Source organism: Electrona antarctica (genome assembly GCF_951216825.1).
Source record: "Electrona antarctica genome assembly, chromosome: 19".
Taxonomy (NCBI): Eukaryota; Metazoa; Chordata; class Actinopteri; order Myctophiformes; family Myctophidae; genus Electrona; species Electrona antarctica.
The window spans coordinates 7,556,827-7,579,868 of record NC_136800.1 but is presented as its reverse complement, the minus strand read 5'-3'; the positions used below and the strand labels follow the sequence as shown (position 1 = coordinate 7,579,868).

General features: G+C 43.9%; 1 long non-coding RNA gene across 1 annotated transcript; it reads left to right on the top strand.

Moving 5' to 3' along the window:
* Nucleotides 1-3,433, top strand: LOC306943532. The gene is made up of 3 exons (XR_013792419.1): nt 1-124; nt 1,656-1,879; nt 2,895-3,433. It is a non-coding gene; the product is annotated as an uncharacterized lncRNA (long non-coding RNA).
* Nucleotides 3,434-23,042: the final 19,609 nt, after the last annotated feature.

The window sequence follows — 23,042 nt, the reverse complement described above, 5'->3', positions numbered from 1 at the left end:
GAAAGAGACAGTGAAGTAAACGACTTGTTCAACGAAGTTGTCTGTAGGGAGTCACATCTCTGGCAGTTGAAAGACTTTTTGTTGGTCTTTTAGTTTAAAACAGTGTTTACTGTTAATTCCCCAGGTGAGTAATTAATTTATTCAAGGCAATGAAGGCATTACATCTCTTTTATAATGTGTGCATGTTTAAAAATGTCACCACCACCACCACCACCACCAGATAGTGAGGACAAAATAAATCAATGTAAGCAAGAGAAACGTGTTTAGTAGCCTGCCCTATACTTTTATTTGTTTGATGGAATTAAAGCATGCATGATGTCTTCTGAGTGAGCTTGAAAGATTGAAGTACAACAAGCACAAGCTTTATAGGCTACTGTAGGCCGTATATCTAAATATGTCTGAAATAAGTAAATATAAGTAATCTGCTAGGCTTTATCATTTTCTTTTGTACAGTTCTACTGTTATGGTAGCCCCTTTCGGGACCCTGTATTTAGGGGGGCCGTCTCCCCAAATACAGAAAAGGTAAACAAGGGTCCCGAAAGGGGCTACTGTTACTGTCTCCCCTTGTCTCTCGAGACACACTGTTGACTCCGTCAAATTCAAAGTAAACTAGAAAAAGTTCCCCTTGGGGCACAGGTCTCCACCAGGGCAGGTCAAAATCTTGTTCCAAAAATGTGTTTTGCAAAAATCCACCTGGTGGGGCTATAACAGGCCATTCTGGAAAAGCAGAATGGCATGTGTGCAAAAGGAGTGTGTGTGCAAAGTTTGGCATGGATCGGCCAACGGTGCCAGAGATTAGGTGGTAACGGACGGACGGAGTGCAAAACATAATCTCTCCCCTCGCACTAGCCCCCCCTATGTCCAGCTTTGAGGGTTTGTGTAAACGCAAACATTAAAGACAAAAGTGTGTAAACACAAACATTGAAGACAAAAGTGAGGACGCAAATTGTGATTGGCCAGAAAGAGGTGATGTATGATGATAAGAGTGCCCCTCACTTCACACAGGTGTGATTTGTCCTTAATTTTTTGACGATGGGTCTCAGATTGCGCCTCCCCAAATAATATTACAGAAAAGGTAAACTTAAGGGTCCCGTAAGGGGCTACTGTTATGGCAGTCATTATTGCACAATTTACAGTAATTCAAACAAACTAGTAACACATAGGATATTCAAAATATTTCATGAAAAATCCAAAGGGTGACATAGATCCCCTGCACGATGTAAAGTTTAAGACTCAGTATATAGACTAATTTGGTTTAGAAGCAATTGAAAATACAAGTTACAAATAAAGTTGAGTAGGCCTACTTTGTTGACACCGATGGTGTTTGAATATATCTGTCAACTATCCAAAATAAAACTAACTTTACCAAAGCCTCATTGCCTGTCTGGCAATGAATCATGTTCAGTGACTGTACCTTGCTCTTGAATACTGTATGACATGTTGTGACAGGTATGTACAGTATACATACAGTATAGGTCTACAAGGCTGTGTATGTTGTGACAGGATACAGTAGAATGAGTAGAGCATACCTTACATACAGTACTATAGGCTTTGTATGTTGTGTTCTGCCCACTGTTGAAGGTGAGATGTTGTATTATGTGACTGTTGTGTTGGTCACTTAACTTTCTTTCTTTCTCCACCTGTCCCCTGTATAGAGCACCCTCGGAGGTCGGCCTTTTTGATGTGGGACCGGAGCTGGACATCTGATGATGATGATGATGATGATGATGATACACAAAAGTAGAAGAAGATACAAGAGCCAAAGTGGTGACTGGAGATGCCGCTGGAGGGCTCATCTCGGTATGAACTCGAGGGCAGCTCTATCACTCATTTGACCCTGGCCATCACTTACTTGAAGTCAAGTGGAAGACAGCTCCAGGTAGGAACCCTTTGTTTTGCTGCTGCTTGTGTTGTATGCTGTGTGAATACTAATGTGATTCAAACTGCTGTACTATTGCTCTAATTTTGAGACCCAATGGCCCAACATGTTGAGTTTCTGGCTCTGGAGAATTGAATGCTGATATGAATCTACAGTTTGTATGTTGTGTTGTGTTGTGTTTGCCGTTGACAGGGAACAGTATGTGGCTTTTGGTCCAATGTGTGAGTTTATTTTCTTTAAAGTTCAAGCGAGACGTTTTGGCTTTGACATAGCATCCATCAATTCCAAATTAATTCCAGTTAATTTGGAATACTGTGACAGGGTGGCTGTAGCCTCGTGTTGCGATACTATATACCACTGCGCTGCACATTGCAAAGGCAGATGAAGGCTGGCTACGCAAGGCTAGGCTGGCTGATATTGGTTCATGACTGGCTTGGTGACAACACCTCCTCTGTCTATGTAGGCCTATATTCCTCATTGCCATTATTCGTTCATTCGTTCTTTCTTTCTTTGTCAGGATAGGAACCTTGATTTTTAGTTCTTTGCTGTGTCATATGTTGACCTTAAAATTCTTTCTCTGCCGGCTAGCTGTTAGCATTTATGAAGTTCCCAGTGCCACCATACACGTTCACTTTAAGAGAAGGGGTTTGCCCCACACACACACTCAACACACACACACTTTAGTATCATTGGCACAAGCAAAAATAATTAATCAAAACGTATTATTTCGAATTTGGCTACCAGTACCTATAGGGAAAAATGGCCTCCAAAACCCAACTCAACATGGCATATGTATCCAAGAGAAGTGACTATGGCCATATGCTGCGGGCAGTCATCTTCACTTTTCAGCCTCCTCTCAAGAGGCTGTGTAGGCGTTGTCTCTTGGAGAAGTCTGTGCTTACTGTGTCTTTGTGGAGCAGATCATTTGATGAACAATAAAAACAGCAACGGAGACAGAGCACATGTTGGAATCATACAGTCATTATTCTCTAACCTGCTGAGGGTTCCAACACAGATCAAACTTTTGGTTGGGAGGGCGAGGCTTTGAAGAATCTTCTGAGAGGAATCCACAGCTCGTCTTTGCCTCGCAGACCGAAAGCTACTGCAGATCAATTCTGCGCCTGTGTCACAATCTGTAATTAATACACATTCTGAGAAAGAAAGAAAGCAGCACAAACAGAAAAGAGGGACAGAAGCAGAGGGGGAGAAAGAGGCGGGAGAAGAATAGGGCAGATTGTTTCTCTTTTGCAGACCAGAGGTTGGATCTGAGAGGGATGTTGCTTGCTGGTGTGACTTTCTAATCCGTATGTCACTGTTGATTAAGGGAAATATGTAATTATGTCATGACTAAATCATAAAATTCCCATCAGTTGGTTATTAAATCTGCATATTGAATGTCGGCTACCTGTGTGATGTCATGAGAATGACTGTCATGAAAACATGATAATGACTGATGAGTTGCAGCTGCATGCAACTCGCGCATGAATGTCAGGTGCTTTAGTGCCAATTGGGCATGGCATACACTAGTGAATTATTGGACCCCTTCTTGACTTAAATGGAAATAAAGAGATAAATCAAAGTTGTTTTTTTGGGGAGGGTTTTTCTAGTCTAGTTTTTCTAGTTATAATAAAAATGAAGTCCTCTGCCCAACTCGCTCACATGTTTCACAGAGTCCTTCCTAGCCTTTAACAGCCGAGCAGTCAAAGTTGTTTTTTTTGGTTTTTTTTCTCTAGTCCCCACTCCCCTTTCTCTTCTCCTGTTGTTATAATAAAAATGAAGTCCTCTGCCCAACTCGCACGTTTCACAGAGTGCTAGCCTTTAACAGCCGAGCAGTCAGCAGCCATGCCAACAAGACAAGTGAGTCCTCCTCTCACATTTGGGGGGAAGAGCGGGAGGGAGTAAATGGAAAGATGGAATGAACGACGAGTGACTGAAGGACAGAAAGCCTCAAAGCCTGAGGTAAACGCAGGTTCATGAGGAGCATAAAGGAGAGGGCCACAGTTTGAGACACACACACACACACACACACACACACACACACACACACACACACACACACACACACACACACACCGAGAGAAAGGTGGGGCACGTGGGATGACTTTGATGATGGTGTTTGTGAGCTGATTGTTGGGACTGCCGCAGGGCGGCGAGCCGGTGTGGAGAAAGAGGCTCTCTGTGGCGCTTGGCTTGTAACCCCTGTGGTGAAGATCTATATCACAAGATCAGACCACCTTCTGTGGGGCCAACAGTTCTGCTGCTGCTGCTGCACTGACAGTCTCTCTGCTATAGTCTACATAGAGAGAAGGGGAGAGAGAGAGGGAGAGCGGCAGACTATTACACCCAGGCTATGGATGAGCAATATCACTAAATACAGCTTCACACATAGGAGTTATGCCCTGGTAGTCATTTAAAGTCCCCATCCCGTGTCCCCTGGTGTGGGGTAAATCCTTACAAAAGCATCCCTGTTCAGTATAATGTATGTACTCATGTCAAGTATTTTTCTCCCTCCCCCAAAAACGTCCCTAGAGGCGCTTTAGTCTATCTTTTTTTGCCCTCGTTTAGTACAGTATAAACTATGAATATATGCAAATGTGGCACACGATTCCACCCACGCAATAATCAATACAAATAATCATCATATTAATGCTTTGGAGACATGCAAGAACTACCAGTATCACGGGTATAAGCTTCAAAAAGGTAAAACACGATGGGGGGAAGCAGGTCTTAAAGGATAGCTCCAGACTAAATAACATAATGGGCAAATATTCCTACTTATATTGATCCCAAATCTTGCGGAGTTGCGGTTTGCTATGAGGGTGATAAGGGCTGCTGTTTTCTTTTCTTTAAGATACCTTTTTTATATTTCTTTTTCTATGTGATAGTGTACAGTAAGTTGACAGGAAATGGGGGGGTGAGAGATGGGGAGCCTAGGTGACCGGACCGCTAGGCCGGCCCGGGCCAGGGCTGCTGTTTTCTGGTGGGGAAACTGGACGACAGGAGTAATTCTGCAAAACAGACCCCATGATTTGGGATCAATATAAGCAGGAAAAGGACAGGGTGCAAAACATACTCTTGCCTTCGGCCTGGTGGAGACAATGAGCCTATTTGTTATTTAGTCTGGAGTTTACCTTTACGGTTAAAATATTTGGCTATATGCCTCCTGGACTTCAGGGCATGCTGTTGATCAGTGTGTTGTTACAAAATCAATTCACTTCAAACTCAATTCAAAGCTTCCTCACCTCCGGCCTGCATACACAATGACCACCAGAATTGTATTTAGTGAAGCTTTGATTTGAATGGTTCAAATTGATGGTTAGCCTACTTTGTCCCTTTTGTTTGATTGGCCATTATACTGTTCTGTGTATTCCATCTGTGAAAATTGTGACAAGGAGACCTGTGGATGATTCAATTAAATTCTGACCCGTAGGATAGAGAGAATAGAATATCTGCCAACTAGCGTAAACAACATAGAGGACAAAATAATAATACTTTTCTTTCTTTTTCCTTTATTTATTCAGGGAAGCTCATTGAGAGCAAGCTCTCTTTTTCAAGGACGCCCTCATCACAGCATATAAAATACAATACATATAATGACAAAACAATAACAAACATTTAAACCACAGTACAACGTCACAGATGCAAATAATTATAGTACTACACGAAACCGGTGCAGTCACTATGTAGTGTAGCACGTTGAAGGTCTCCATTGAGACCAATCGAACCAGTTCCAGAGAGTCCATTTGTGTGGAGCATAGTAAATGAAGGATGTCTTTCCTTGTTCACGGTTCATACGTGGATTGGTATATCTAATGTGTGGGTGTGAAGTTGAACGTGTGTTGAATGTCCAGTGAATCTAAAAGTGAGGATAGGTACAAAGGAAGCTTACCACAAAAGGCCTTATAAATAAATAAATAAATAAAATAAAATAAATAAAAAAGTTGCTCTCTACAAACTGAGATGGCCAACCCACGTTTTCATATAACATGCAATGATGGCCATCGATAGCCATCGTCAGTAATACATCGCAGAAAAGTTCCATGTAATATGGGACTACTTTTATTTGTATATTAAAGGATTGTTGCGTTAACAATTTAATACATTACAGATGATATAATCATTATTGTCAACAACAGAATGTGGAGGGGTGTTTTTGACTGCTTTTTCTTTTGTGTAAGTCATGTGTATTTTGTATGCTTAATTGAAAAATCATTAAAAAACTTTGATGATAAAAAAGTAATACATCGCAGAGCACTGTGGTACCCTGCTTCAAGAGGCTTCAGCGTGGAGACTGGAGAGTGAAGCTTGCATGTACAGCACACCATAATTAATGACAGACATTATTACAGATTGAGCAATAGTCTTTCTACTGGCAAGAGAAAAACAAGACTTGTTTGTGTAGAGGAAACCAATCTGTCCTCTTAATACAACTTCATTGTCTTTGAATACATGTAACTGGTGGTGTGGTGAAGGATCCAACACCGCCCAGCAGCAAATCTCCCCCTAAGCTTAGTGACCGCTATATTCTTTATTTATACTGAAGTCTAGAGAACTTAAACCTCACCAACGGCCCTTACATGTCGATCCCTTTCATGTTTCTGAGACCAAGCTCAAAAGACATTTTTTTTAATATATATATATATATATATATATATATATATATATATATATATATATATATATATATATATACACCACCGGTGCTGATGCTACAGGAATGCATTTCATTGATTTGCTGTCAGACCAACATGGTCCTATCAGGAGGCTGTAGGAAGTTGAGAACACAGCCAGCAGACGGTAAGTAGAGAGCACTCACAGGCCAGTAGAATGTTGACGTGGACGGCGGTGGGAGAGGGACCGCTTCGAGGGGTTTGAACCCATGTCACATGGCACTTGCCTCGGAGGAGAGTGCTGTTTAGACTGTCTCCGCCGAGTTCACTTGGCCCACGTTCGCAGACAATCCGCCGCCCCGTGATAGATGTCCAGGAACACCTGATTCAACGGAGTTAGTAAATTGAATAATCAATAAAATATGAAATGACTCTTATGATATTTTTACCCATCCATCTTGTGCTCCATAATTCATGTCACGGCAGCATCTCCCCCGGCAGCTGCACTTCAAAATTGTACCCGCGTTATGTGCTGGGTAATGTTGCACCACATGTGGTCAACATTTTACGGCAATTTTAAGCGAGTCATTCTATTCTATTCCATACCCTTCTTAACTGTTCCTCCTCGCAGAAGTTGCCTGACGTGGGCAAACCTTCAAACACACACACACGCACGCACGCACGCGCGAGTACAAGCACACACATGTACAAGCACACGCACGTACAAGCACACACAAACAACTACCTCGTCTTCTCTCATTGATTTGGACCCTGACATTCCTGAAATCATTCCATCTGGTTTGAGTGGCAGACGCGGGAGCGTTTGTGGAGGGGTAATCAATGCAGGTACAGTTGGCAGTCGTTCCCACTCCCCTAACCTTTCATCCTCTCTCCGCCCAGAGGTCGGGGCTGAAGCCCGGCTGTCACCACTGATTGCCATGCTTTGACATGGATTGTTTTTTTGTGTGTTTTTTTTATTGAATTCAATGATGTGAGACATACATGCCGATATATCGTTGCTGTCGGGGCAGAAACCTTAACCCATAATTTCAACTTTGTATGATGTTTCTTTGTAAATGAATGTCCTACGTTGTCATACTACAGTCGGTATCACATGAAAGAAGCAAACCCAGTCAATCTGCAAGCTCACAACACCACGTCGCATCGCATGAGCTTGTAGATCTGCAATCTTTTGGTATTTGGGACTTTTTTTTAAAGTGTCTATGGATTTTATAAATGCTGAACAAATGAAATATTAACAAGAGCTGGGGCTAAATAATGACTACATTGGATCCATTGGAACGCAGGTTCTTTTTTTTCATTTCCTGCAGAGTTTTGGACTTTTTCCACCCGGCAGCGATGGTACACGGTAGGTAGCTCTACGTCGACCTTGAGCTTCTGGAAAATTGTCAGGAATAATCAGATAATGATATTGATCAAAGATTTTTTAACCAACCTCATATTGTAGAACAACTAGAAAGGTGCCGTACGTGCTACCTGTGCTTTTACACTGCCGGTAACCTGACAATTTATTGGTCGGCTTGTAAATATTATTCCTAGACATAAAGTTGTACTAAGTTGCAAAACACCATAATTCAAATCAACCTCGGCAGTGACTCGTATATCGTTGCTGTCAGGCAGAAACCTTTTATCTCAATATTGCAACTTTTTAATATTGTTTTTGGTAAAGTAGTGTCTGGGTAGCTCAGTGACCTCAGTCGGTAGAGCTCTCGCCTTTGGACCACAAGTTCATGGGTTCGTTCCCAGGCACCCCCAACTCAGCGTATTAGTAGCACAGCTTGTGTGGCAAGCCGTGGTCTCCCAGGCAGAGGCGTATCTACAATAAGGCGAGGGCAGGCGTCCGCCTGTCCAAATCCATTTCTGGCCTGGCCAAAATCCATACAATGAATGAGAAAAAGAGGTCAAAAACAAGACGTGAGAACTATTAATGGACAGCTGATTGGCCGTCGCGGTAGAGCGCGACCCTCAATCACCATTGGAATGTAAATGCAAGCCTTTCAGCCTTTGTATACTACTCGTCTGGCAGGTATATCTCTTTGAAAACCTTTAGTGCTACGATTGTGCGCGGGGAGACGACAATTAACACATCTTGCCTGTCCAAAATATAATTCTTGCCTGCCCAAAATGTAATTCCTGGAAACACCACTGCTCCCAGGGGTCTAGCCTAGCGCATTGTTACGGGGACAGACTCTCGTGTGTTACCGGCTGACACCAGGAATAAGCCCTCCCGATCCCCCCCCCCCCCGTAAATTACTGCCCAACTTCATCATAATACATTGTCAAAAAGTAGATGTACAAGCTCAGAACACGGCGCAATGCAACCCTTTGTGAGCTTATAGATCTGTTATTTTTGAGTGGTGCAACCACTCCTATAGACAGCTATGTGTGTGGCTGTGTCCCTGGGTCTGTCCCTGTGTCCCTGGCTGTGTCCGAGCACGGAAATAACGTTTTATAGCGTTTGTTCACCACCAAGTGTCACTGTTGCACAGCCTAACACAGACACAGACACACACAGGCCAGGGAGGAGGGCTTGTACAGTACAGTACAGTACAGTACAGTACAGTACAGTACAGTACCACTCACTTCAGATGGGTCTGATTTTTGATTATTTTTTGGGTGGTGCAACCACTCCTATACGGATGTGTGTCCCTCCCTGGCTGTGTCCGAGCACGAAAATAGCGTTTGGTTGGTTTTCACAACCAAGTGTCACTCTTGCGCAGCCTAACACACATACACACACGCACACACACTGACACACACATTAACAGTATATGATGATTCCGGGTGTGACAGTACAGTACTGTGACAGTACTGTACCTACAGCAGAGGGACCACCTGGGGTGGTCCGGTGGTCCGGCCGACACCGGGCCGACACCCTGGGCACGTTCCTGTGGGACTGAAAGTTCCGGGGACCCCCACACGGAGTTGCACCACTCAGTTCACACGGGTGTGATTTTCTTTTATAAAGTGGAAGTTGCTATTCTGTGGATTTTTATATTTCATGAAAAGTGTTAAATGAGCACTTATGACTAGATAATAACTACATTGGATCCATAGAAAGAGAGGTTACTTTTTCCCCTTTCCTGAAAAGTAACTGTTTTGGACATACAAGGTTTCCTCTTCGACGACAACGATGCGTATATCATGATAAACTGATATTGACTGGCTGATGTGCCGAGAGGCCGGCAAATATGTCTCTCATTGGAATGACCAACGACCGGGGTGTGTGACCTTTCATGGGCCACTGTCCAGACGGATGAATCCCTCTGCGATCGAACTGGAAGGTATTACCTAGCTTCTCTGATTAATTACTAATGGCGGGTGCACAGCAAATCGCTGCCACACATGACAGCACGTTTGATAACATTATTTATCGTTGACCCTCATCATCATTAGCATTTAGTCAGACGGTTCCCACAAGCCCAGTGTGGACACACAAGTTCAGTCTTTGAAAATACATGCTGTGAAGTACAGTATATTTGGCTATGTAATACTTTAATATTAATAATAAAAGATAATTTAGCGTTAGCTGTTGTACGTGTTAGCTGCAATGTAATGTAAAGTAATCTAATAGTGTATGAAACTGTCTTTAGTGTTGTGTATGATTTATAAAAGCATATTGTAGAATCTGAAAAAAAGAGTCTGCAACACTGGTTTATTGCTTCAATGTTTCGATCTGGTTGGATCTTCAGGAATAATGTATTGATATTGTAGAATCGGACTCGGGTCATGAAGAGTCCAATGTGCTTCATGAGTAAGTAAGGAACTTAAATTGTTTGTATTGTATTTCTTGAGATAAAACTTGCACACACCTAGAGTAGAGGCTGGTGCGTAGGCAAATGCACATCAATAATAAAATAGAAAAATATGCCCGCACACTGTTGATCCGCCCGCACATTATCCTCTTTAACGATCAACAGATCGTTGATCTGCTCGGTTAAAGAGGATAATTTATTAAGTATAGGCAACACTTCGGTCTCTACCTTCTTCAGGCTTCTATCTATCTATTTACTTCAGTGGTAAAAGTGAGACACAATTATCGTGTGTGTGTGTGTGTGTGCGTGTGTGCGTGTGCGTGCGTGCGTGCGTGCGTGCACCCTGTGCAGTGGTCACTGTGTTGGCCTCTAGTAAGCATACGTTATATTTTAAAATAGCCTCTGCTTCAAGCCCACCTGCCAGATGCAGGAGAGTGTTGGAGAGCATGTATACAAGGCAAACTGCAAGTGGTGCCATCGTTTTTTTTTTCTTTTTCTATTTCCCATGGGATGTTAAACAACATGCTTCAGGAGACAGCCATGCTCTCACACCACAAGAGAAAGATTCACTGAGCAATTGGACAGTTTCTGCTGCCACATTCCTCTCCCATGAAAAGAAGCGTTACATATGATTCCACCTCATATTATGTTAAGCAGAAGAACAAAGGACATAAATCTGCACATGAGCCTGTATGGGATCAACTTAAGGTTTGGGTAAATCTCTGAAATGCCAGATGAAATTTGCACTTTAAAGCGCTGTCGAAAAAAAATATCCTACGGGGGTGAGGGGGGGTATTTTCTTTTCTTTTTGGGTGGCAACCTAGTCCAATATATTATCATTTAAAAAGTATGTTGAAGTGTATTTAGCAGAGTGGTTAAAGGTGCACCCTTTGAACATCAAAGTGTAGACTATTTTTTTTTTTTAATTGCTCAAGACAAATCCCACAACTCTCCCAGTTGGGTCAAAATAAACTCACCTTACTGCAAGTCACTCCCTGCATCACTGCAGTTGCTTTTCACACACCAGCAGCTCTGCACCAGTGAAAAATTGTTCCATTATTTCCTGTTTACTAAAAGTGTGTCTGGTAGTATGTCATAAATTCTGAAGTATTTTTTGTCCACTCTCCGCTTACACAAAACTATGTGGAGCCTACAATTTGTATGTAATTTAAAATTAGTTTACATGTTTTTTTTAGAAACATTAGCATCTCGTCATTCGAGCCTGAATCCTCCAGAAGTTAGGTTGTGACAGCGAGTCCAGTTTGTGGTCTTTTCATCAAACATTACTTTATAGCAATATTATAACAACCTCTTGAGAAAGTTAACTTTTTTTAGTCCTATCAAACAATGCAGCCACATCCAGATAATGTAACGGCAATGTTACTTGCCCACCTGTCTCCAAAAACCATGGATAGGCCCTACTACCCAGGAGGTGTAGACAGGGAATACCTCGTCCACACCAACAGCATGACTAAACTTAATTAATAACAGTGCCAAACTAATTACACAAATGCCTAAACTTTTTTTCTATTTTTTTTTATGTAGCCAATTATTTTAGTCGTTATGCCCATTAATTCCTCCCGTCCACTAATGCGTGCTGTCACTGCAGTTGTACCCTACTGGCTCACCTGCCAGTGACGAGCCCCCGCCGGGAGGATGTATCGCCTCCTACTTCTACCGCCTTCTGACAGGTGCAACCCCAGCGTGTAGGAGTACTGTACGTGCACCGAGAAATCTCACCCTCCCCTCCCCTTCCCTCCCGTGAACATGGGCCAATTGTGTTCGTAACATAGACGAGCTGGATGCACCGCGGTGGATCCGAACCCCTAGAGACGGTGGTGGGCACTGGGCAGGTACTTTACCACTGTGCCACGCCTCGATGCATGAACGTAACTATTTTTAAAATGTCATTTTAGTTTACTGAGGGAGCTATACAATTCCTTCAATATAACACTAAAAGTGATTTGTGTTTCCAAAGGTTCTTAGAGATTGTGTATATTTACAGTGGTAGTGCTATAGGATGACATATCTCCACCTTCTTAAAATATTAGCCCAGTCATATTTTTCAAGTAACAAATACTGTTTTGTTATTTAGTTTTTTGTTTAATCTGAAAAGACAATCTTAAAAAGAAAAAGGCAATTTACAGGAAATCCAGACCATTTTGTTTGTGAATATTAGGCACTCATAATTACATGAATGCATAACATCCCTCACTGTCTGTTATTGTAAGACACAAATCTTAAGTGTCTAGAATAGAAAATGAGATCAATCACTCATCCGAAACCTCGAAGTGGACTTCAGTCATTTGACGTTATTTGAAGGATTACTGTATTCCTTGATATATAATGAGATTGGGCGAATAGGTCCTCCTTTACTTTCCTTTTTTTGTTGCAAGTTACACAGCTTGTTTAGCGGTTTAATGATTTATGTGTCCCTGGCTCCCCGTGGAGATGTTTTCCACTAAACGGTAAAGGAACAACACTTGTCACGATGATGCAATTGGAGCAGCAGCACATACTGTATGTGTATATAGTGAGTCCAGAGGCTGTGAATAGCCATAACAATAGGGACTGTGGTGGATGAAGGTTGCATGTAATTACACATACCCTTTGGCTTAATTAGGTCACCCTCCTGTGTGTGTGTGTGTGTGTGTGTGTGTGTGTGTGTGTGTGTGTGTGTGTGTGTGTGTGTGTGTGTGTGTGTGTGTGTGTGTGTGTGTGTGTGTGTGTGTGTGTGTGTGTGTGTGTGTGTGTGTGTGTGTGTGTGTGTGTGTGTGTGTGTGTCGCAGAAGGGCACTTTATTGTGTGTGTGTGTGTGTGTGTGTGTGTGTGTGTGTGTGTGTGTGTGTGTGTGTGTGTGTGTGTGTGTGTGTGTGTGTGTGTGTGTCGCAGAAGGGCACTTTATTTTCATGATTCACAAGGTCACAATGAATATACAGAACATTTGCTAGTTGCCCTTTATGCATATTGCACCGAATTATGGAATCGTAGATCAAAAATACAGTCCGTTAAGTCACAGAACTAACACCAAACACAGAACATAGGATGAGAAACTTAAAAATCTTAAAAATGTAGCATTCGTGTTAAAATAGTTTCCTTTAATGTAATGTTATGGAACGTTCAAAACATCTACTGTAGGTAATGAAACCTGTTTAATCTTAGCTAATGATGTACTAATGGCTACTTTATACTTTGTTGTACAACCGTGTCACTCAACAAAAATAACAGATACAATTATTCATTATTATATATGGCAAGTATTAGACTAATGAGGGCAGAATTCTGTTTGGAATTACAAGGTGGAAGATGGACTATACTGTAGCTGTTAATCAATGTCTGGTCCGGGGACCACCAGGGGGTGAAAATGGACCGTCAAAATGGACCCTTAGAGTGTACAAATGGAATCAATTACAGGTCCATTTGATTCCATTTGTACACTCTCAGAATAAAATGTACACTGAGGAGTTTCCTTCCAGTGTAGATTGGGGTCACATAGAGGAAAAAAGAATAGGTGTCTGTGCAGGTCTACGGTACGTATGAAACTGTGGGTCCTTGAAATGAAAAAAGGTTGAGACTCACTGACTCACCATATGGGCCCCTGGTGGCAGGGACGTGCAGAGAATGTTAGAGGCAGGGTCTGAAATTCCCTAAATGGACATTTTTGAAAACGGCAAAATCTACAAGCTCTCAATGCAACCCCGCACTCTTAAGCTATACCGGATATGAGACGTACGACATGGATTTCAGCACAGAGGACAAATTATTTCAATGCAAAAAATGCTGCATTCAAATTCAAGTTCCCATGGCATGGAAAAGGGGGACATTTGCATTTCTTTCACCATTGTAAAAATAAAACTGCATTCATGGTCCGGAGAGGGCGTCTTTATACAGACGGGTAAAAGGGCAGGGGCTCAAGTGCCCTCTGATGTCTGTGTGCAGGGACGAATAGTTTTCATAATCCTCATGGGGGCCCGTGCACAGACGTGTTAAGGTGCCAGACTTGGATGGTTAGAGCGGCGCGATTGTATACACAGTCAATGCAAGACGAGAATTGCGCGAACGGGCGCGACCTGATGCGGCACAAACGGGACGAACCGAGGCGAATATATATTCAGGTCCAATTCCTCATGGGGGCAGAGATCCCTGGTCCAATTCCTCATGGGGGCAGAGATCCCTGGTCCAATTCCTCATGGGGGCCCTGGCCCCCCGGCCCCCACAGACTCTACGTCACTGTCTGTGTGTGTGCACGACTCGTGCCTGCCTGGTGGGCCCCGGACTTGTGCTCTAAAGACCCTCAAAACATCCTTGAACAGGAGGATAAGAAGGGGGGGGGGGGGTCTTGAAGGGGCCTTGAAGTGATGCTTTAATCTGATTGAAATTAGCACAAATACTGCAGCCTACTGTACAGAAGGCTTAATTCTGAGCTGAGTGCTGTTTACAGGATGTTTATCATCTTTTTTTATAGTGCCCTTCAAACGGCACAAACAGCAGGGCCTTTCACTGCATGGCACATTTGACTGTACAATAAAGGCGATAAAGGTCAGTGCAGGAAATGTAGCGCACGACCACATGCGGAATCATACGCAACAGTGGGCATCCCGCTGTATAATGCATTCACAAGCGAATGATAATCACAGCCATGTCATCAGTTGAGTCAGTGATGTACACTGAAGGAGTGCATGGCAGAAAGGGCAGTGCATCAAATGAACATTCAGCCCAATGTTAAACAACCGGAATGGATTAACACAACGTTACAATGTTGTTGTCAGTCAGATCAGACGCTCTCTACACGCCGGGCACGCAGGGTTTGATTTGCTGCATGGGGGGGAAAGGGGCAGGAAACCAGGCCTATGTTTTTGAGGGAAGCAGCAGGAGGAGGTAGCTGTTTTTGTTTCAGCGGTGGGGCGGGGTGGGGTGGATGGGTGGGGTGATGGTTGTGGTTTGCACTTTATTTAATCTGTTATCTGGATCTTGTGACCATGTTTTGTGTTTTTAGAGCTTTTTTTTTTACCTGCTGAAAAACATGAATAAATAGCCCAATTTGGGACTTGCAAATATAGTTTGACCTTGACCTTAACTTCTCTTCAGCACCACTAGTGGCCAAAACCTCTGGGAACTCAGGTTACATCACCACTGGACTGGGGTTATGATTTATCCCTGTTTATGTTTCTGAATGAAATACATGCATTTCCTTTTGGGAAATGTAGACCGTCTGATAGGTTTGATGATATTTACTGATATTGATATTATCACATTTTCGCGCCTGCATGGTAAATCATTACCAGGCGCCCCTCACTTCATACAAGTGTGATTTTTGAGGGGCGCTAGCTCCTCCAATACATGGCTTTTGATGATTACGTCATATGGCATTTGAGTGGTGCCTAACCGCTCCAATGAACAGCTATGTGTGTCTGTCCTATGTATGTATATGTCTGTCCCTATGTATGTATGTATGTATGTATGTATGTATGTATGTATGTATGTATGTCTGTCTGTCTGTCTGAGTACGGACAGTTGCAATACTGCTGGGTGACCTAAAGTGGCACTGTTGAGCAGTGTGTCTCTATGTCTGCCCCACACTCTGCACAGCTCAGTAAACCGCTCGTAAATCGTTTGCCAGCCAAGTCTATGGACTTTAATGTTTGTTTAGGGCAGTAGAAGACGACGTAAGACGTCATATGGCCAATGTAAATCTTGTGCCCCTCACTTCACACGAGTGTGATTTTCTTCTTTTCTTTTTAAGCTACACATCAAACCCTGTTGACATGCATGCTTGTTTGGGGGAGCATAGAAAATAATGATGCGCCTAAGGCAGTGGGCATCATCAGCGTTACACCCACGGGCTGTCATATTCATAGGTATTTATCAGTGTAAATAGTGTAAAACAGCCCCTGATGTGTGAATAAAAATGGTGCCTTGGTGTTAAGGCGACACATTTAGAAAGCCCTGTCTCTATCTATAGCTTTCTCTGAGGGCTCATGGGCTTTAGTTCACAATCATCACACATTCGCTTGTTTCTTTTAATTTCTGGGTTTTTGGTTTCCACCACTGTACTGCCTTCTTAAGATTCAGACTAGGCAGTGAACATATTGAGCATTTTCTTTCAGATATTGTCATCACTGAGGAATGGTTAGCGGTCCTCATTTAATCACTCTCAAATTATTCCAAGGTGACATTATACTTGCCTGCATTTCACGTTACGCGTTTTCTCCTTTCTTCAACGCCTTCTATTTTTCATTGTCATTTTAACTGTCAACCTTTTGTCCTGCTCTCTCTCTCCTCTCTCCACATCTCTGTCTCTATGTTGACCCCTCTCTCTCTCTCTCTCTCTCTCTCTCTCTCTCTCTCTCTCTCTCTCTCTCGCTCTCTGTTGATCTTGCTCTCTCTCTCTTGCTGTGTCCTTGATACAGATACCTACTGCTTCCATTTGAGAAAACCATTATTACCATGCATGGCTGTTTTCTGGGGGTGGGTGGGGGGGAAATAAGGGAAAAGCTAATGATGTTGGCTTGAGCTCCGAGCTAATTAGAATTCTATAAATACGTGCAGGTAGGGGGTGTGATGGATGTAGTGTCAGAATTCTGGTTGAGCAGGGAGGAACTGGGGAGGCATCGGGACGATCAATACTGGCATACTGAGCACATGACACTGCATATGCATTTAATGAACCAACAGTTTTTATCTGTTAATTACACACCGGGACACGCGTTAGCATTCCTCGTGCAGCGCCAGACCTTCCCATGCCCGCCCCGATAATGAATGGCTGGCCCGACAAACCTGCAAACGGCATGGCCGCGCGTTTCTTTATTTTCTTTTTTACACACACACACCGTTATCTCCCACACCCCCGCCCCCAACCACAGAGCTCTTTCATTCGCTACCGGTAATTCTCGATGTACACTAACACTCCACGCTGTATCTGTAAATGTAATGCATTTCCTCTCTTGTCCTTTGTCTGCCTGGTTTAGAGTAGCGGCGGCATTCTCTCTGCATCCATTGTAGCTCTGGAAATGTTTTGCAGCTTTCTGCTGCACAGAGAAAATTGTACATGGAGGCGGGGCGGGGTTGTGGGAGTTAATTCTGGTGACAGACAATGTTGGTACGCCAGTATTTACAATTGTAAATTGTTGTTTGTAGCCTTCTCGCACAGATACAAGAAAACGAAAGCCAATCTTTCCCCTGCCACACCGCATTGGAGACACTCACACTGTAGCCTAAATATTTCAGGCCCTTTTACTTTTCTTTACTTTTCAGCTACTGTATGATCACAATAAGATAAGAGCTGCTTGTCGAGTGGTAAAATATCTATATCTGCTGTCATTTCAATGACTATATTACACGATGGTAATTTTACCATCCGGGGGACTTTCTGTCAAACCCTGTAGTGTAAGCTGCAGTGTAATCCCTCATTACTGCAGACAATCTTACACTGTGCTAAATTATTTTGAGGGTTAAGCTTTGAATATTATCTTTTAGCAAAAAAAAAAAAAAGAGTCTGTTACAGGGTGGGAAGGTAATATTGGAGGCGGTAGACTAATTTCCCGTATGCCTTCATTGCCTTATGAATAATGAATGGAGGTGAATGGTACATAATATTAACCTTTGCTCTACTTTGCTCATCTGCTGCCACTCATACTTTAACCTAACCTTGCATGTCAAGCATCTTATCAGCGATGACGTTAACATTGCTGCCTGCCTGCCTGCAGTCTCTCTCTCTAGCAACTCAACGCTTACTGTTTCTCCACACTTGAATGTCTCTAGAGTCGTGTAACTATTAGTCTGAGTTTAAGCTGTAACTTCACGTGGATCTCGGATTTCGTGTGTGTGTGTGTGTGTGTGTGTGTGTGCGCGCGCCTCTTTCATAACTTGAGCACTGTCTGACCACCCGCTTTGAATGCTATCAGCCAGTAGGCTCTACTGGAGCCTATACTGGCTGAACAGAATTGAAATTGCTGCCAAGTGAAAACATTGTGAAATTGCGCTATACAACTTTTCTTTGTTTACTTACGTGGCCGACTGGCCGGTAAAGACTGGGCAAACTCGCCATGTGTATCCAAGTGTCTGTTCTACCAAGTATCCCCCGAGGCCGAGTCTGTCTCTCTGAGTCCCCTTTATGTCCATATATGGAGATTCCTAAGGCCCAAGAATAAGGCCCAAAACCAAACAGATAGACCAGCATCTTCCCCTGTGCAAAGTGCGAAAGGGAATGCAAATACCGAAAGGTCTGTTCGGAGTTCAGACACACCAATGCTGCACCGAAAGCAGAAGAACCAGAGTGCGACTCCATAGTCTCTCGAGATCGACGGATGCCAATGATGTCATCACTATGACTTCATGTTGACATATCGGATAAATATTCATGGCCTCCAAGTACTCTGATGGCGTGTAATGCACACGCGTGTCACCTTTTCCCTCAAAGACCCGCTTGAGTGCTTGTGTACAGCCCAGCTGTGATGACTCCTCCTCCACCTAGAGCTGTCACAATTACATTTTAGTTGACGATTAATTGTCACACAAATAATTGCAATTAACGATTTAATTGTGTTTTTGCATTGAACATTAGAACGTTGCAATTTGTATTTGTTTGCCTTTTAGTCTTTAACATGTCACTTTGTGATGTATTGTAAGCTAGTAGATCTGCTATTTCTGCTATTTTTGACATAACATGGAAACGATTGACGATTAAAAATCACACCCGTGTGAACTGAGTGGTGTAAGGTCTTATATAGCCTGATCAGCTGTGGTCTGACGTAATGTCTGACGTAATGAAATCACACCCGGGTGAACTGGGTGACCGTAGCAACCATGCTCATTTTTTGCGCACAGACAGACAGACAGACAGTATTCTGGAACCTGAGTACGTGTATGTGTACGCATCACCAGATAGCACAAACACTCGTCTTCTTCATAAATGTCCGTTTAATAAAGAATAAAAGTGTGAAACTGTAAATACAGAAAAAAGAAGCATGTCAAAATCTTATCTGACAAACATGAAATGCAATGTACTAAGACAGCAATGCAAATACACAGATTCATTTATCTGACATCAATAAGCTGCAAATGTTTTTACTCTTAACAAAGCATGATGAAATAAACTTGCATGAATTGTCTCTTTACAAAGTTAAACATACACAAAACACCAACAAGTACTCACAAACAAAGCTTCTGTGAGGTCCAAACACAGTCAGTGTGAGTGTAGATGTGTGTAGAGGGTGTGAATGCAGAGCAGTCCTTTTTCCCCTCTAAACTGACAAGGTATGGTTTACTAACCCTTGATTAGTACTAAAGGTGCAGCTAATGCACTCTTGATTGACCTGAGGTAACCTCTAATAATCAAAGACACAGAAAATAAGGTTACATTCCCTTGTCAGCCTGTAGAAGGCGCTAAAACATGGCAAATAAAGGCATGTAACATAACACTCCCCGTCTGGGATTGAATGCAATACCACTATTAAAGACAAAAATCACATACACAGTCTATGTAATCTTAAGGAGACAAGAGCATCACAATCTCAGTAATGGGGCGGAGGAAAGTCTTGGGGGTCCCTCCTCTTGTGACCTTGAGCTCCAACTTCCGGACCTTTCCGTCGTTTCCAGGGAAGACTTTTGTGACTAAAGCCATGGGCCAATGGTTTCTCTCAACCTGACTGTCACGAAGAAGCACTAAATCTCCTTCTTTGATGTTGGGTTGGCTCTTCTGCCACTTAGAACGTTCCTGTAGTGTACAGAGGTACTCGCGCCTCCACCTCTCCCAAAAGGTGTTGGCCAAGTGTTGGACCCTTCTCCATTGTTGGCGGTGTAGATCGGCATCGACAAAACACCCTGGAGGAGGAGGACTGCAAACCTTCTGAGTAAGGATCATGTTCGGAGTAAGAAGAGATGGAGCATTCGCATCTGTGGAGATGGTTGTCAGAGGCCTGGCGTTAATTATGGCAGAAACCTCTGCCATGAGAGTGGACAGTACCTCGTGGTTTAGGTGAGACGTTTGAACCTGAGAGAGCATGGAATCTAGAATCCTCCTGGAGACCCCAATCATCCTCTCCCACACGCCACCCATATGGGAGGAATGGGGTGGATTGAAGATCCATGTGCAACCTTCTTCACTGAGGAACTTGGAGACATTGGGCTCCTTGTCATCTTGAAGGAGTACCTTCAGCTCTTTGCAGGCTCCCTTGAAATTCGTGCCACAGTCAGAGCGGATCAGCTTCACGGGACCCCGGATGGCAATGAATCGCCGAAGTGCATTTATGAAGCTTGATGTGTCCATGGCCTCAATGAGCTCTATGTGAACAGCGCGCACGCTGAGGCAGGTAAAAATCACTGCCCATCGTTTGCTGTTGGCAGCTCCTCCGCGGGTGCGTCTAGTAGTGATGCTCCACGGGCCAAACACATCAATGCCCACGTTGGTGAAAGGCGGTTCTGTGCTTAGCCGATCTGGTGGGAGGTCGGCCATCTTTTGCTCGGCTGTCCTACCTCGGAGCTTGTTACATACTACACACTTGTGCAGAAGTGTCGAGATGCATCTTTTGGCTCCAACCATCCAGATGCCATCCAAGCGTATGGCTCCCTCTGTGAAGACCCGGCCTTGGTGCTGAACTCTCTCATGATAGTAGTTGATGAGTAGAGTGCCGATGTGACTGCGACCAAAGACGATGAGAGGGTGCTTCTCTTCGGCTGTGAGAGTTGAGTGACGAAGGCGGCCCCCGATTCTCAAGAGTCCGTCATCATCAAGGACAGGATCCAGCTTCCTTAGTGGACTGTTCTTCGGGATGTCCATCCCTTGCTTCAGACGAGACATCTCTGTCTGATAAGCCTCACTTTGAGCGCATCGAATGATTATCTGTTTTGCTTTTAGCAAATTGTCTGGTGTGTGAGCTTTGGAACATTGATGCCAGCTTTTGCATGTGGAACTCTGGTTTGTAGTCTTGTCTTTGATGGTCTCTGCAACGTGAATCAGAGTGGCTATAGCTCTGATGAGAGACTGCCATGTTGAAAACCTCTCAAATCGCTGACAGCCCAGGTTTGTGTCGGTACATGCCGTGAGGTTTGCACGAACTTCTGTATCAGACTCTGGGTCCATGAGGGCATACGTGGTTTCCACGACAACAGCATTTGTGGGTTGCAGCAGGAACTTGGGTCCGGTTAGCCAGGTGGTGCTCGAGAGCAGTTCTGCAGATATAGACCTGGTAGCTATGTCTGCCGGATTCAGGCTGGTGGGTACGTAGTTCCATTGTTCAGGGCTCGAGAACCTCCTGATGCGTTCTACCCTGTTACTGACATACACGTAGAACCTGCGGATAACATTGTGGATGTAACCCAATACGACTTTGCTGTCAGTGTAAAACCTTATGTCGTCTAGCTTGACATCCAGTTCTCTTTACACCAGTTCTGCAATCTCAACTGCTAGGACGGCAGCTCCTAGCTCGAGCCGGGGGATGGTATGGACTGACATAGGAGCCAGCTTGGCCTTTCCCATGACAAATCCTACGTGGATGCCACTGTCATCGAACACCCTCAGATATGCAACTGCGGCGATGGCTTTTACAGAGGCGTCTGAGAAGACGTGCAGCTCCACGCGCTGGGCGTTAGAGACGGATGTGCTTGTGTAGCAACGAGAAGTCTCAAAGTGTTCAAGGGCTCGTAGTGACTCTCTCCAAGCAATCCACTCTGCTTCCTTGTTGGCTGGAAGGGGCTCATCCCAGTCAATGGTATCGTGGGTGAGTTCTCTCAGAATTAACTTTCCTTGAATGGAGATCGGCGCCACTAGGCCAAGTGGATCGAACAAACTGTTCACTGTAGAAAGCACACCCCTGCGTGTAAAGGGCTTTTTATCGCTGGCGACGCGGAAGGTGAATGTATCTTTGCTCAGGTCCCAGTTCAAGCCTAGACTGCGCTGCACCGGAGGAGGCTCTTTGTCTAGGTCGAGATCCTTCAAGTCCTTTGCATACTCAGAAGATGGAAATGCTTGCATGACCGCAAGACAGTTTGATGCAATCTTGTGGAGGCGTAAGTTGGACATGGCTAGCATTCCTCGAGCTGCTTTGAGTAGGCTGACAATTTCCGATATGGAGGACAGGGATGTGAGACCATCGTCCACATAGAATTCACGATGTATGAACTCCTTTGCTGCATGGCCGAATTCCTCTTCTCCATGTAGAGCAGCTTGCCTGAGGCCATAGGTCGCTACGGCCGGAGATGGGCTGTTTCCAAATACGTGGACACGCATCCGGTATTCGACGACTTCATCCATGGGGTTGTTGTTCTTGAACCATAAGAATCGGAGGAAGTTCCTATGATCTTCCCTCACGATAAAGCTATGGAACATCTGTTCAATGTCCGCAGTAACAGCAATCTGTTCGCGTCTAAAGCGCATCAGAACTCCCAGCAAACTGTTGTTCAGATCGGGTCCGGTCAGCAACACATCATTGAGAGACACTCCAAGATGTTTTGCGCTGGAGTCAAACACGACTCGGATTTGACCTGGTTTGTGGGGGTGATACACTCCGAATGAGGGGAGGTACCAGCACTCTTCTCCCTCTGCCAAGGGTGGAGCCAACTCTGCATGTTCTAGGTCGAAGATCTGTTGCATGAAGCTGACGAAGTGTTGCTTCATCTCAGCCTTCCTTTCAAGGGTACGACAAAGAGAGTTAAAACGACCCAGAGCTTCCTCTCTGTTATTAGGCAGACGTGATCTTGATGTGCGGAAGGGGAGTGGGGCGACCCAGCTGTTTCCTTCATCGATGAACATCTCCCTATCCATTAGCGCGATGAACTGCT